Source organism: Peromyscus eremicus, chromosome 15 (genome assembly GCF_949786415.1).
Source record: "Peromyscus eremicus chromosome 15, PerEre_H2_v1, whole genome shotgun sequence".
In the NCBI taxonomy this organism is placed as follows: domain Eukaryota; kingdom Metazoa; phylum Chordata; class Mammalia; order Rodentia; family Cricetidae; genus Peromyscus; species Peromyscus eremicus.
Window position 1 is genome coordinate 89,429,889 of NC_081431.1, and position 16,143 is coordinate 89,446,031.

The 16,143-nt window shown below is 37.9% G+C and overlaps 1 long non-coding RNA gene across 1 annotated transcript; it reads right to left on the minus strand.

The window, feature by feature from the left end:
- Positions 1-374: 374 nt before the first annotated feature.
- On the minus strand, positions 375-12,931 carry LOC131925422 (uncharacterized). Its single transcript, XR_009383247.1, has 4 exons — positions 12,771-12,931; positions 9,474-9,575; positions 2,245-2,347; positions 375-531 (listed from the first exon to the last, which is right to left on the minus strand). It is a non-coding gene; the product is annotated as an uncharacterized LOC131925422 (long non-coding RNA).
- Between the last annotated feature and the right edge of the window lie 3,212 nt (positions 12,932-16,143).

The following is a 16,143-nucleotide window of genomic DNA, read 5'->3' on the forward strand; positions in this document are numbered from 1 at the left end:
GATGAAAAAATTGAGGTCCAGTGACTTACATCACTTTTGCTAGTAGTTATCTCAACCAAAATTCTAACTAAAGAAATCTGTTCCTAGAATCCTCACATTTTGAAAACAACTGAAGATATAGCATGGTGGTTAATTACAAAATATCAGTATAGCATGCATGATTAAATAAGATGCTCAAGTACTGGAATGTTGTATAAGAAGTTTCACTGATTTAAATTTAGAATCTATGCATTTAATACATTTTCAGTACAATTAATTTAAAATATTTATACTTATTGTATTCTTAGTTATTTAGAGATTACAAATAGCTATCAAGAAGAAATATAATAGTTGATTATGAGAAACATTGATTAATTGAACCCAAAATGCAATGGTCCAAACTGAGAGATGCCCATTTATAATGGAGATAATATTGGGTGAGGGGTAAGCTGTTCCTTGACAACAAAAATCACATAAGACTTGGAACAACAGTCCTTCTGCCACACAGACCACATGGAATCCAAGGTTGTTGTGAACAAATTCTTCCAAACACTAGTAAAAGGGGAGACAGAACACAATGTTTCAAATTTCCTCATAAGCAGATGAAGTGAAAATTATATCATTTAATTCATATTTTACATAGGGAAATGTATATTTTTTACTGTTCCCTGCTCAACAGAGATTTAAAAAAAATATTCCATTCTTATACCCTCAAAGAAGCTAAATGCCAATATTCATATGTAGATGATAATTTTTAGACAAGTGGTCATTATAGGCATTTTCCCTTCAGATGCATTACTGTTAATTAAATAAATACAAACAAAATCACATAGTAAATGGAAATTATTTCTAAATAACTCCACATTTGCTATTTGGAAGTTCAGTGAAACCAGAAAAGCCCTTAAGAACTGGAAAGAGAAATGTAAAGTATAAGTAAGGGTGGTATGCATGCCTTCCACCGATGTAAGGGAACATTCTATGAGAAGTAGGCGTTAACATTCTGGAACAGATAGTGAGTATGTCTTGTCTGGTGGCCAAGGCCAGATGTTTCACTAAAAGGAATAAACTTCCCATAATATATTTAATTTCATGATACTGTACCACAGGGCTGAATATTTTCCTGACCCATCTGTTGAACAGCTTCTGCCCTGAAGCATGAAGATTGATAGCTGCTGCAATCTTATCGTAGCTAGTGTACTGTAACTGCAGATGTAAGTCTTCTTCCTATGAATGTCTAATTATTTTAGGGTAATTTTTTCATTCACATCCTGTTGCCCACAGTTACAAAGGGCTAAGAGTTGTGTATTGTTGTTGTATTTCTTTTATTTTTCTTCCAGCTGTCTCTTCCTGCACTCTCTCATCCCTCCTCTCCCTGCCATCTGATCCCTCATGCTCCTGATCTCACCCATCCCCATTTCATTAGCAAAATCTATTCTAGTTCCCCTCCCAGGGAGATCCATGGATCCCCCTAAATGGATTGTTAATCTTGAGAGTTACTCAACATAAAAGCATATGTGCATGGTTAATGTATTGTTCTGTCTTCTTTTGCTATAGGCCAACTTCTTTTTTGTAATTAGCAATTCCCTTTTCATTTTGTGTTTCCCTACATAGTTGGAGGAGTACCTTAATAAACTCTTTTTTTTTCCTGAAAATGCATCCTCGGCATCACTTCCATGTCAAGTGTCTATTTTTCACGCCGATATGCTGCCATGTATAAATTTCCTTCTACTAACTTCCCTGTAAATTGCATGGGAAGTTTTGTTCTTACACACCATCTTGATTACATCCTAACAAATGAATACACTGACTTTATATGTGGCATAGAGCTATTAGCAGTGGTATTAGTAGAGATATTATCTTCCAAACAAAGATATTATTCCCTATCTTTACTATCAATAGAATATGTCTAGAAGATATACTCCCATTTATACTGAATATACTTAAGAAAAATATATTGACACTTTCCAATGTCATTGTGAATTCTAAGTATTAAGGTATGATTTCTAACCTCCAAATAGTTTTAAGATAAATTAGGGAAGGAGAAATAACAGCATATTTAAATTCCCAATTACAAAAGAGTGATACATGGAGGAACACATGTGGAAAATCTTCATTTCAAATGTTATAGAAAATTCAATGTCTTTTTAAAAATAGTATCCAAGTATGATTTAAATGACTATGGAATTAAATGACATGTACACTTGTAGTTTCAGGAAACGGCTCAGAGGTACTGTGAGGACTTTGGTTCATATCCTGAAAACTTACTTAAGTCCTAAGGCTCTGTGTAACCTGACTGCTCATGTGACAAGACTGGAGGCAGAGACTGTAGAATTCCTGGAAACTTGCGGGCTGATTATCCTTGCAGATGCTGTAGTGATGAACAAGAGATCCAATTTAACAGAAGAAGAGGGTGATGACCAACTCATAATGTTGTCCTTTGACCTCTGTACTCATGTTCTGGCATGTGTGCTCCCCCTATGCACACACACAGAAATCCAATAAAAACAAAATTGAAAATCATAGTATGTAAGTAAAAGATCTAGGGCTGGAGAGATGGCTCAGAGGTTAAGAGCACTGGCTGTTCATCCACAGATTCTGAGTTCAATTCCCAGCAACCACATGGTGGCTCACGGCCATCTGTAATGAGATCAGGTGCCCTCTTCTAGAGTGCAAGCAGGCAGAACACTGTATACATAAGAAATAAACAAATCTTTAAAAAAAATCTATAGGGTATGAAATATAGAAGGGGAGAGAGAGAGAGAGAGAGAGAGAGAGAGAGAGAGAGAGAGAGAGAGAGAGAGAGAGAGAGAAGGCAAAGCATTATGAAACAAAAAAATAAAACATCTAAAAACACCATCGAATTTGGTTTGTTTGGTGCCAGCCATCTACAAGTAGGTACACTGTATGGCTTTAAGATTGATTTATATATCAAGTGAGACTCCATTGGAGAAAACTAATTTTTCATTTGCAAGTGGTCATCAATTGGACATGTCTTCATGGAAAGAGATGGGGGGGCGTGTGTCCACTTCCACTATCAGAACTGGGACCCTGTCAGATTCAGACCTGCAGAGGCCCTGAATGCTCCCATAGTTCCTGTGAGTCATATGTGTACTGGTACTGGTGGGTTTAACACCTTGGTGTTACCTTGGTGTTCTCTATAGCCTGTGGCTCTTACACGAATGCTGTCTTCTCTTCTGCAGAGTTCCCTGAGCTCTAAGCAGAGGGATGAGATGAATAAATTCACTTAGGACTGAGTTTTCCAAGGTCACTCACATTTTTCAGGTGTGTGTCTCTGCACATGTTCCTGTCTACTATAGGCAGAAGTGTCTCTGATGATGCCATTGCAAGTCACTAAGCTGTTCCTACACAGAATCTCATTAAGAGTCATTTCGTTGCTACCTTCCTTAGGTTCTCGGCCACCTGAGAAGTGTTATAGGTGGGTTCCATCTCTTGGAGGGCCTTAAATCCAGTCATCTATTAGTGGATTAACACCACAAGCTTTGTGCAACTGTTGCACCAGCGTTACCATGTGGGTGCTGACTCATAGATTGAAGAGTTTGTATCTGGGTTGGAGTTCACCTTTCTTCTTTGGTAGTATGACAGTACCTTTCTGTACCCTGAACATTAGTATAGGCAGAGGTTCTAGATAGGGACCAGCCCCACTCCTCTATGTTCAGTGAGTTGTGTAGGTGTTGTCTTCACCAATAGGGCCTTACCATCAGTTTGTGGAGAGTAAGCAATAGTCTTGTCAACAACCTGCACTGTTTGGGGGTTTCCACGGGGCCCCTTTGTCCAATAACTCAATTAAATGTAATCCATTCATGTATCTGGGGTCTAATGGGGTCTAATTGGTTTTCAAAGATGGCCAGCTGAGCCTCAGTCTTCACTGTTATTTGGAGATTCCATTTGGATCGTGTGTGTGTGTGTGTGTGTGTGTGTGTGTGTGTGTGTGTGTGTGTGTAAGGAAGCTTTTACTATATGAAGTTTCCAAACAGTCCTTCAGATGGCCCTTGGTTTTAACTGTTCCTCCTTGTGTTCCTCTCTCATCCTCTTCTTTCGTCTCTCTCCCCATTTGATCTTTCCATTCCATCCCCATCATATCCATTAATAATTATCTATTCTATTTCTTCTTCCTAGATGATCCAATCCTCCCCACAATTTCTTACACTATATCTAACTTCTGTAGTTCTTTGGATGCTTTTTAAAGATGTGACTGCTATAAGCTGTTGTTATGTTATGCCCATATAAGCTAAGCTAAAACATACCTTTTTTTTTTCTTTTTGGATCTGCATTACTTCACTCAGGACATTTTCTAGTTCCATCCATTTACCTCCAAATTCATGATTTCATTTGTTTAACAGCTGGGTAATAGTTTGTTGTGTAAATGCATCATATTTTATTTATCCATTCTTCTGTTGAGGGGCATTTAATCTGTTTCCAGTTTCTGGCTATTATGAATAAAACAGCAATGAACATGGTTTAGAGTAGAGTCATTTGGGTGTGTGTCCAAGAATGGTATAGCTGGAACTAGAGGTAGAACCATTTCTTGCTTCCCGAGGAAACACCACACAGATTTCCCTAGCTGTTGGACAAGTTTGCACTCCAAACAACAACGAAAGAGAATCCCCCTTACTCCATATCCTCTCCAGCATGAGTTGTCATTTGTTTTATTGATCTTGACTATTCTGACAGGTGTAAGATGAAATCTCGAAGAAGTTTTTATTTGTGTTTCCCTGAGGACTAAGGCTGTTAGACATTTAAGTGTTTCTCAGCCATTTATGCTTCTTCTTTTGAGAACACTCTTTAGATCTTATCCATTTTTTAATTGGTTTGTTTTCTTGATGTCCAGTTTTTTTGGTGCTTTATGTATTTTAGATATTAGCCATCTATTGGATGTGTAGCTGATAAAATCTTTTCTCATTCTGCAGGCTGCTGCTTTGTTTGCATGATGATATCCTTGGCCATGTGGAAGCTTTTCAGTTTCATGAGGTCCCATTTACTAACTGTGAACAATGGACATTTTAGCCAGCACCTCCAGTGTGCATGAAAAGAAGAAAATACTGCGGCAATATTTCTACATCAGGAAAGCTCATCCCTGACTCTGGATGGGAGTGCTGAGATTGGTTGTCAGGCAGTAACTCTCTGAACTTTAACCTTATGTTAAATTTTGCATTCTGAGAAAAGTAAGATTGATGCTAAATCCTATATTCAAAATTTCTGTATATTCTTATACGAATTAAGAAATTCTGAAAATTTAATGTAAAACTAAATAAGAGATCATAGAAGCATGCACACCTGATTTTCTTTGTGTTACCATTTTAAAGTTTTCAATTCAAAATGAGTGTCACTCAATTTACATTTGTTTAATTTCAGAAACCATTTGAACATTACTGTCTTCTGCGGTCTTTTCATTTTTTTCTGTACAAGTCTAACTTAATTGTTTCAAACTATGTATACAACTTTACATTTATATCAGAAGATGGCCTTACTAGTTTATCTATCACTATGTATCCTAGGTACTGTATACTATATCTGTATCCTGGGTACTGTTTGTTTCACATTCATAAAAATCCCCAGCCAGCCCTTTCACATGAGCATCTCATGAGAAAGCTGTATACATTTATACCCTTGAGAAATCCTCTAGTACAAGAAATTGGGAACCTAAACCCAAGTGCATTTGATGTTTAGGTGTAACCTAATAATGCTCAATTATGGTTTCTCCTCATTGTCATTCATCCAACTCTCTTATGTCATCATTTCCTACTTTCCCATATGACTGTGTCTTCATGTTGAGTAAATTGAATCTAATCCTATGGTTTATGGTAAGCAACCCTGGTTGGTCTGCTCTGAGCATTCCTTCCTTCCCAGTAATGGAAGTTATACTTATTCCCTGCTGGTGGTTTGAATCACCTCAATTTGTTCTGGCAATCAGAGGCAGCTGTTCTGTGGGAAAGGGGCGAACATCACATTAGGACTGACCTCAGCTGAATGTAAAAGACTCAGCCCTTTCAGCCAGGCCAGCAGAGCATGTGCAAACAGATCTGCTGATGTGTAAAATGGTGCAATGATTTAAAGCAAAGCTTGGTCTCTTAATCCCCTTTCTCTTGCTCCTTATTTTTTTCTTTTTCTTCTTTTAGAAATGAAACAGGATAGTCCACAGGCTGGTATATTCTTAGCAACAACAGTTGCCTTTCACAAAGGTCTTTGCTGAGCACAATAAAGTTTCAAAAAGGGGTTAACATCCTGATGAAGGAGATAAAATAAGTATCTCTATGGAAGGGAAAACGAACATGTTGCCAGGCACACAGTAAGCACTTTCATGACTTTAGTCAAAATGGGTTAATAGAACATTTTCTTTTTGTGATGAAACTGCCAGAAAAAATAGTTTTCCCAATCAGTGATTAACAAACTTAAGGAACTGTAGACATGCTACATTTCGCTCCTCTTTGCTTTTATCCTCAATAGCTTGATCTCAGTCTCAGAAGATTAGCAGTGTGAAGAAACACATGCATTGTTTTATTTCCTTCTTGCCACTTTGGAGTTTTCCTTCACACTATATCAATATAGGTTTTCTTTCCATCAAAAGAATAAGTGGCTTGGATTTTCCTATGAATTTATCTTATCTTGCTCTGTATAGGAAAATCATCCACTTCATTTTGTAAGAAATTGTTCACGAAAAGTATCATTGACTCAGATCTTCACCTTTTTCTTTCCATAAATAAGAAATTATGTAGCATGATATGGGTGGGTGGGTGTGTGTGTGTGTGTGTGTGTGTGTGTGTGTGTGTGTGTGTGAATCGGGGGGAAAACAGAGAAAGAAGGAAGTAAAAATCAACTTCACTATGCTTTCATTAACTGTGTATGTGCACATGAGTGAATATATACATATATATGGAATTCTTTCTGCACTTTTGAAAATACATGCAAAAAAATGTAAACTTATATATTTAAGCCTACAAAGACAATGACTGTTTTGTATAACATTTCAATGCTTATAAAACATATTAAATAAATACTTATAACTATGTCTGATAATGTTTGATTTTATACTTGGGTCTTTATAATATATAATAAGGGGTCTGGCATCCCTATCATTTACTAGTGTGATATGTTTAAGAATTAGTTAAATTTTTAAAAATGGTTTTAATTTCTTTTATTTCAAAATTAAAGCATAATGTCTTGAAACTTTAAACATACTCCTCTTAGATTAACTGCATTATTAGTTTTGGCATTTATGTGTTCATTTTTATTTGTGGTTATCAACTTTTCATGTTTTTAACTAGCAATAAAAATAAATATATCAAATAATTTAGTTATGATTAGAATGGAGGAATATAAAACCTAATAATATAAATGTACTAGAATAGCCTGGGCATGAATGAAGTAACTATTTTAATGAAAGATACACTTAGAAATTTGCGTTGATTAGTATGTGGAGTATCTTTTTGGTACAGAGAGACTCTAAGACAGTGTCTTATGTGGGGTTTCTATTGCTATGACTTGATATAGAATATTATTTTAAGCTGTGTTACATTTGTTTATGCTCTGAAATATTTATTTAATGATGAAAAGATGTGTTACATTTGTTTGATTAAATAAAATTAACCTGTGAACATGTGTAGCTAGGGTTCTTAAATGAGGGTGGGTCCGAAGTGTGCTGTATTTTTTTTTCCAGATATATGAGTTAGGAGAAGAGATTAGCTACTTGCTATTCAGCCTCTCTGAGCAAGTGGAACTTCACCTCAACCTTTGAATCTTGAGTTGTTTAGAGGGATAGAGATCTAGATAAAATTTCCCTTAGTGGCCTTGAGAGGGCCAGTGCCTGAGGGAACAGAATTCTTCTAGCTCTGGCCCTAATGGCTAAACCAATCTGCTGGTGGTGGCTGAGGAGTTGCAGTTGCTGATTAGGACAGCAGTTGCTTAAGGGGCAGCTACAGAATTGAATGAAAAACAACACTGAAGAGACACCATAACATAGCAACTTTTATGGAGACAGATGCAGGGATCCATGGCCAGGTGCCAGGCTGAGTTCCAGGAATCCAATTGATGAGAGAGAGGAGAGATTCTGCAGGTGGGGGACATCGAGATCATGATGGGAGGACGTGCAGAGATGACCGGTCACACTAGTGGAAGCCCATGAACTATTGACTGGTGGCTGTGGAGCCCCCAATGGGACTGGACTAGGCCCTCTGGATATGGAAGATGGTTGTTTGGCTCGAACTGTTTGGGGGGCACTCAGTTAGGAGGATCGAGATCTGGCCCTGGTCTATGGTCAGGCTTCTGGAACCCGGTGCCTGTGGTGTGACACCTTGCACAGCCTTGGTGCAGTGGGAAGGGGCTTGGATCTGCCTAGGCTCAATGTGCTGGGCTCTGCTGACTCCTTGTGGGAGACCTTGATTTGGGGGATGTGGGGATGCAGGGTGGCTTGGGAAAGAGGGTGGGAGAGGGTGGGAGAGGGAGGAGGGGGGATCTGTGGATAGTAGGTGGAGTGAGTAGAAAATTTCTTAATAAAGAAAATTTTAAATAAATAAATAAATAAATAAATAAATAAATAAATAAATAAATAAATAAATAAATAAATAAATAAAAAGTTTCAGAGGTTCAGTCCATTATCATCAGTTGGGAAGCATGGCAGCATGCAGGCAGAGGTGGTGCTAGATAAGTAGCTGACAGTCATACATCTTGAAGGCGACAGGAGGTCAACTAAAACACTGAGCAGCATCCTGAGCACAGAAAATTTCAATGCCCACACACACACAGTAACACCCTTCATCCAAAACGGTCATACCTACTCCAGCAAAGCCACTCCCACTAATAGTGCCACTCCCTATGAGATTATGGGAGCCAATTACATTAAAAAAAAACTATCACAGACAATTTCTTAGTTTTATAGCATATGATAAATCATGTTTTGCCTCGTTTTCAAAAAAAAAAAAAAAAACAACTCTAGCTGCTAATATCCATTTGAAAAAAAGGGCCAAACCTGAAAGACTTTAATCACACAGCAGGTGTCATTTTCAAATTGTCCTGTAGTAATGTGTATTCAATGTAGAGGATGAAGTAAAAATTCCCAGGTATGCAGTCATGCAGACTTGAACTGAATTGAATGATTCCATTCATTTTGACTACTCCTAAAGCCAGACCTGTAGGCTTGGACTTGTAAACCTAGCTATTCAGCAGGCTGAGGCAGAAGGATTGCAAGTCAAAGAACATCCTTGGATAGAGTGACTACAAGCCTTCTTGTCAAATTCCAGAGGCCTTGTCTCTCAAAATAAAAAGTAAAGTTGAGCTGGAGACATCTCGGTGGTAGAATGCATTAGGTTCAATCCCAAGTGCCAAGGCAGAAAAACAAAAACAAAAAACTGGATAAAGCTGACCACTACAAACAACTGTCAGCATCTTGGAGGGAAAAGATTCCATGAAGATAAAGCCTTCGCCTTTGGAGTAACTTTACTTATGTGTCACACCATCAACATGAAGAGTCTGAAACCTACCTGGCTGCGGGGGCTCCACCTGAAAAATGGATGAAGGAATTGACTATGGTGAGCTTGAGAAGAGTTCATCAGGCAAGTACAGACTACCTTGAAATTCAGATCCTTTAGTATGAAAACAAAGATAAGGAGGAGTCAGTTTCACTAAGTTTAACACTATGCAAAGTCTTCAAACAAAAAACATTAAAAAACATGTAAAAAATGAGAACAAGAATAAAACAGCAATAACAGGTGACAGGATGTGTCTATACTCACCTGAGGCTGGATATAAGTGAAGGAATTGTTAGCAGACCTTGATTATATCCAATAGGAAAAACATGCAAACACTTTGACCAATTCCTTTTATTGCCTATTTGAATCTGAAACTTCAGTTAGGACAATTTGCACGGTTAATTAATGAACTGTTTTGGAGGAATTACCAGATATAACTTGATTTCTCAATCTATAAGGAAATAATTAAATATTTACAAGTATCTAATACATTTCAAACAAGTAATTTATAACCATGTTTTAACCTACTCAACTTCATATGGAAAAACAGAAAATCTAGGATATCTAAAACAATCCTTTACAATAAAGCAACTTCTGGAGTCACCACGATCCCTGATTTTAAACAGCTTAATATTAGCATAAAAATGGACATTTGGCTGGGCAGTGGTGGTGCATGCCTTTAATCCCAGCACTCTGGAGGCAGAGCCAGGCGGATCTCTGTGAGTTTGAGGCCAGCCTGGGCTACCATGTGAGATCCAGGAAAGGCGCAAAGCTACACAGAGAAACCCTGTCTCGAAAAACCAAAAAAAAAAAAAAAAAAAAAAAAGACATTTGAACCAATGGAATCAAACTGAAGATCCTGACATTAATCTACACACCTATGAACACCTGATTTTTGACAAAGAAACCAAAACTGTACAATGGAAAAAAGAAAGCATCTTCAACAAATGGTGCTGGCATAACTGGATGTCAACATGCAGAAGATTGCAAATAGATCCGTATCTGTCACAGTGCACAAAACTCAAATCCAAGTGGATCAAAGACCTTAACGTACATTCAGTTACACTGAAGTTGATAGAAGGGAAATTAGGAAGCAGGCTAGAATTCATTGGCACAGGAGACCACTTCCTAAATATAACACCAGTAGCAAAGACTCTGAGAGCAACAATTAAAAGAAGGAACCTACTGAAATTGAGAAGCTTCTGTAAGGCAAAGAACATGGTAAGACAAAATGACAGCCTACAGAATGGGAAAAGATCTTCACCAACCACACATCTGACAGAGTGCTGATAATGAAAATATATAAAGAACTCAAGAAACTAGACAGCAAAATACCAAACAATCCAGTTTAAAAAGAATGGGCTACAGAGCTAAATGGAATTCTCAACAGAAGAATCCAAAATGACCGAAAGACATTTAAGGAATTGCTCAACACCCTTAGTCATTAGGAAAATGGAAATCAAAATGACTCTGTGACACCATCTTACACCTACATGTCAGAATGGCTAAGATAAAAAACACTGAAGACAGCTTATGTTGGAGAGGATGTGGAACAATGGGAACACTCCTCCACTGTTGGTGGGAGTGCAAACTTGTACAGACACTTTGGAAACCAGTATGGCAACTTCTCAGAAAAGTGGGAATCCATTTACTTCAAGACCCAGTGAATGGATGCTCATGCATATCACAATGACATTTGCTTAACTATGTTCATAGTAGCATTGTTTGTAATAGCCAGGACCTGGAAGCAACCTAGATGCCCCTCAACCAAAGAATGGATAGAGAAAATATGGTACATATACACAATGGAGTATTACTCAGCTGTAAAAAATAATTACATTATGAAATTTGTAAGCAAATGGATGGAACTAGAAAAAATCATCCTGAGTGAGGTAAGTCAGACTCAGAAATACAAACATAGTATTTACTCACTCATAAGTGGATACTAGATGTAAAGCAAAAAATAACCAGACTGCAACCCACAGCTCCAGAGAAGCTAAAAAAACAACGAGGACCCTAAGAGGGATGTATGGATCACCTCAGGAAGGGGAAACAGAGGAGATCCCCATGAGTAAACTGGGGATGATGGGGATCAATAGAGGGTAGGAAATGGGGGATCAGAACACGAGAGAACAGGGTGGTAGAGCTGGGGGAGGTTCAGAGTGGGAGAACAATGAAAAAGATCTTGATAGAGGGAGACATTATGGGGTAAGAGAGAAACTTAGTGCTAGGGAAATTCCCAGGGACCCACAAGGATGACCCCAGATTAGACTATTAGCAACAGTAGTGAGCTTGCCTGAGCTGGCCTACCCTGGTAATCAGATTGGTGAATACCATAACTGTCATCATAGAGCCTTCATCCAGTAACTGATGTAAACAAATGCAGAGATTCACAACCAAGCATCAGGCCGAGCTCTGGGAGTCCATCTGAGGAGAGGGAAGAGGGATTATATGAGCAAGAGGGGTCAAGATCATGATGGGGAAATCTACAGAGACAACTGAACCAAGCTCAAAGGAACTCACGAACTTTAGACCAACAGCTGTGGAACCTGCATGGAACCTGACTAGACCCTCTGCATACGGGAGACAGTTGTGCAGCTGGGTCAGTTTGAGGAGCCCTGGTAATGTGATCAGGATCTATTCCTGGTGCATGAGCTGGCTTTCTGGATCCCATTACCTATGTTTGGACACCTTGCTCACCCTTGATAAATCAGAGAGTGTTGCGGGAGAGCTTCTCTTCAGGTCCCAACAAGCCCCCGCAGTCCCACAACCCACGTATAAAATAATCACTCAGACGCTTATATTACTTAAACTGCTTGGCCATTAGCTCAGGCCTACAATTGTCTAGCTCTTACTCTTATACTAAGTCCATTTCTGTTAATCTATATGTTGCCACGTGTCCCTGAAGGGCAGCTGGTGTCTCTTCCCTCTGCCTTCCTCTCCTCTTCCTCTCTCCTCTCTGCTAGTCCTGCCTATACTTCCTGCCTGGCTACTGGCCAATCAGTGTTTTATTTATACAGAGCAATATCCACAGCACTTCCCCTTTTCTTCTTTTTCAAAAAGGAAGGTTTTAACTTTAACACAGTAAAATTATATATAACAAAACAATAATTCAAGCAAGAATTACAGTTACAATATTAAAGAAGATATCCTATCTATCTTATATTTGTGAGTCTAAGGTTTTATATCTAACCCATCTTTTATCATAACTGAGGAAATTATAACTATCTCTAGTCTTCAAATATTGGTGAAATTATTAAGGCCACTCCATGTAGTTAAAAGGGAGGTTTATTTAGTGGGGCAACTTACAAATGAAGGGATAGGTAGGTTGCAGGGTCTGGGAAATCCGTAGCACAGTCTGGCGGTGTTCTCTGGAGAACTCGGCTCGGCTCGGTCTACCTCCAGTGTCCAGGGTCCAGGAACTAAGAGAGCCGGCACATCCGGATTTGGGTCTCCAGGGCCCTCTGTTGGCCCCACCTTGTAGGCGTGACAGTTACTAAAGCCACAATGGGGGTTGGAACTTCCAGATCAAAGCTGGAATGGCTACCTACTACAAGGGAGGGGCTTGGTCCTGCCTCAACTGAATGTACCAGGCTTAGTTGTCCCCTCATGGGAGAACTTACACTTTCAGAGGAGGGGATGAGGGGTAGGGGCCAAGCAGGAGGAGGTGATCTATGCTTGATATGCAAAATGAATAAAAAAAATAAAAAGAAAATACATTCAATTTTTCTAATTATACATCCAATTAAGGTCAAGTTAAAATAAATACAAAATTTTAAATGAGAATAGTTATAATCAAATATTTGTTCTAATTCTTTCATAATTTAGGAAATATAAAGTAAAAATTTTCTTGGTATTTGTAATTTGAAATATCAAATTATTGTGTCTGGATATGTAGGTCTGTAGAATCCCTTTTAGAATAGTTCAGAATACACCAGCTAGACTTTAGGACTGAGTTTTGATTCTGTTTTGCATACCTAAAGTTCTCATGAGGTTATGAGCTAATCTTTCTGCATTTCTACATTTCGATTCAATCACTGGTAAAATAAAAGAATATGATTATGTGTCTTCAAAGCTGTTTTATATAGGTCATTTCATGCATAAGGTATTGAGCCTAATTACCTTCAGTGACTGTGTTTCCCTTGCAATTTTGCTGCTTAATAAGGCTAATTACCTCTTTCAAGCCCCCCCTTTAGATCTACAACCATCTTTCAAAGCCAGTATTTCACTACATACCACACAGTTTCCAAAGTCAAATGTCAAAAACCCTAAGCAAATAATTATGACATAGTGTTTATTCATGTTCAACAGAAGTTAGCCCCAGGAAGATGAGCTAGGGAGCATCATGCTTCATTTTTTCTTGATATCTATTTTTTTATGTTGCTCCTAATACATGGTATTCTGCATCCTTCATCATGAACCACTCTTGCTTAATTTTGGGTTCAGATGGGTATGGTATAGGCAGAGATGTATTTTATATTTCTTTAAGTCATTAAGATGTGAAAGGAGAAAATGGAAACAATGCACAGAGAGATAGTTACTTCTTCAGAACTCACCTTTGTGTATGAACTAGTTCAAGTACATAAAAAGACCATAAAAAGACTGCTGTTCTCTCTGTAAGTACCTTCTAGGACAGTGGTATTTCAATATTTTATTAAATGTTCTTACCTTCCTAAAATTTTACCTTTGAAGAAAGTGGCTCATTTCATCAAAGCCTCCTTCCTCGGGTATATAGTTTCCTATTTTCCCTTACTGCATATTCGTCTTGAATATGAGTTTAACCCCAAAGTCACACACATAAGGGAGTTGCACTCTTGCCTCTGTGCAGCTGCTGCAAGTAGGGTCATTCCTGCCTGCACATTTTATGTGTGTTCAGAGAGCACTAAATAGAACTGAGTAGCACCAGCTATAAAACACGCAGAACTCATAGCAAGCGCACACAGAGGGCAGTGAGGTTAGTGTAACTAAAGAAGTACCACAGCTATGGGGAGCATAAGGAGCTATGTGCCATACACAAATACAAATAGAGTAACTGGGAACATTCCTAAGGAGGCTCTCTTCTGCTTAATAACAACAACAACAAAATTCATGAGAATCTCCTTTAATTTAATTAAAATTTTATTAACCCTTTATTTTTCTACTTGGAGATGCAATTTTTCCAAATATTTTTTCATCATTCTTGTCTCCATTTTATGCACTTTTTGCTGACATGAAGTATCAGGTCACTACATGCTATTAGAACTCTCCATATAGCATGCATATGTTGTCAGACTTTCTCTGAACCTCCAGCCCCCAAATAATGACACAGAGACTTATTGTTAATTATAAAAACTTGGCCTTAGTTTAGGCTTGTTTCCACTTAACTCTTACAACTTAAATTAACCCATTTCTATTAATCTATATCCTGCTATATGGCTCTTTATCCATTCTCCATAAAGTATGCTTGCTTCCTTTTGTATCTCACTGGTGAAATATGTGTCTCTTTATATCGGAGTCTGACATCTGCCTGGAAGTCCTGCCTATCCTCTCCTGCCCAGCTGTTGGCCATTTAGCTCGTATTAAACCAATCAGATGCCTTAGGCACGCAAGGTAAAACAGCTTCACGCACTGTGATAAAATATCCTACAACATGCATGTGGTTTTTTTTTAATCCTATACCTCACTGTTTGTTATTCCCTTATCCATACAGCATTATTGCTTTTATGTAGCTTTGCATGTGAACTCTTCTCTGGGGGCTTGGCCTTATTTTCTTTGTAGGGCCTTCAGTTTGTGCCATTAAACCTGCTATACAGAGTATATTCCATATATATATTTTGAACTAAGTTATTTTAGTGTAAAAACCTACTTTCCCCGAAGAATCTATAGCTTATCACAAAGTGATAGATAGACCAACATTCAGTGGAAATTTGCATTATTGCTTTTTCTCTCAAGGTTTTAGAAGGCTTTTATAGAAAAACTATAATTCAAGAGACAGCACAGACCTAGTTGTATTATTTCTGACAATTTTGATTTGAGTTGCATTTTAAAAAGTAATTTTTATCCCAACTATACTGAATCCAGAGACATAATGACACATCAGTAATATCATAAGCTCCTTAAAATAAGTAAGTGTTCACTCTCTCCTTGGCATTTGATACTGAATCAAAATCAAATGTTTATCCATTTGAATTTGTTCCTCAGTAAGAAAACATTGAAAAACTTGACATGTTGCAGTATAAAATTAAATTTCTACCTTGAAATGTTAACCACTGACCGTCTGTATCTCAGATATTCTCAAGCCGAGAGAGAGGATCCATGACTACGCATAGGAGAGTGGGGAGTTTGTTTGCAGAACACAAAGCTAAGTGTATACTTTACCTCTGCTTTCCATTTTGCCTCCACTTCATTCATGTGGAATTTGTCTGTCAAACTCACTGGAGTATATTACTTCAAGCCCAGAGCTAAGGCGGCACCTTGTTGGAATCCTCAGAGAATGACCCTGGGGCTTGTCTATTCCTTCATCCTGGTCTGTGGAACCCTGGGATCTTGAACCCATCAATGAAGCAGATCCTTCTAAGTTAGTATTTTAAGTAGAGCTAATGTTTATAAATAAGATACTATTAAAGATATATTGTGTAATATATTATTGATAATTCTATTCAAGAAGTCTTTAAATATACTTATATTTGTTGACTATATACAA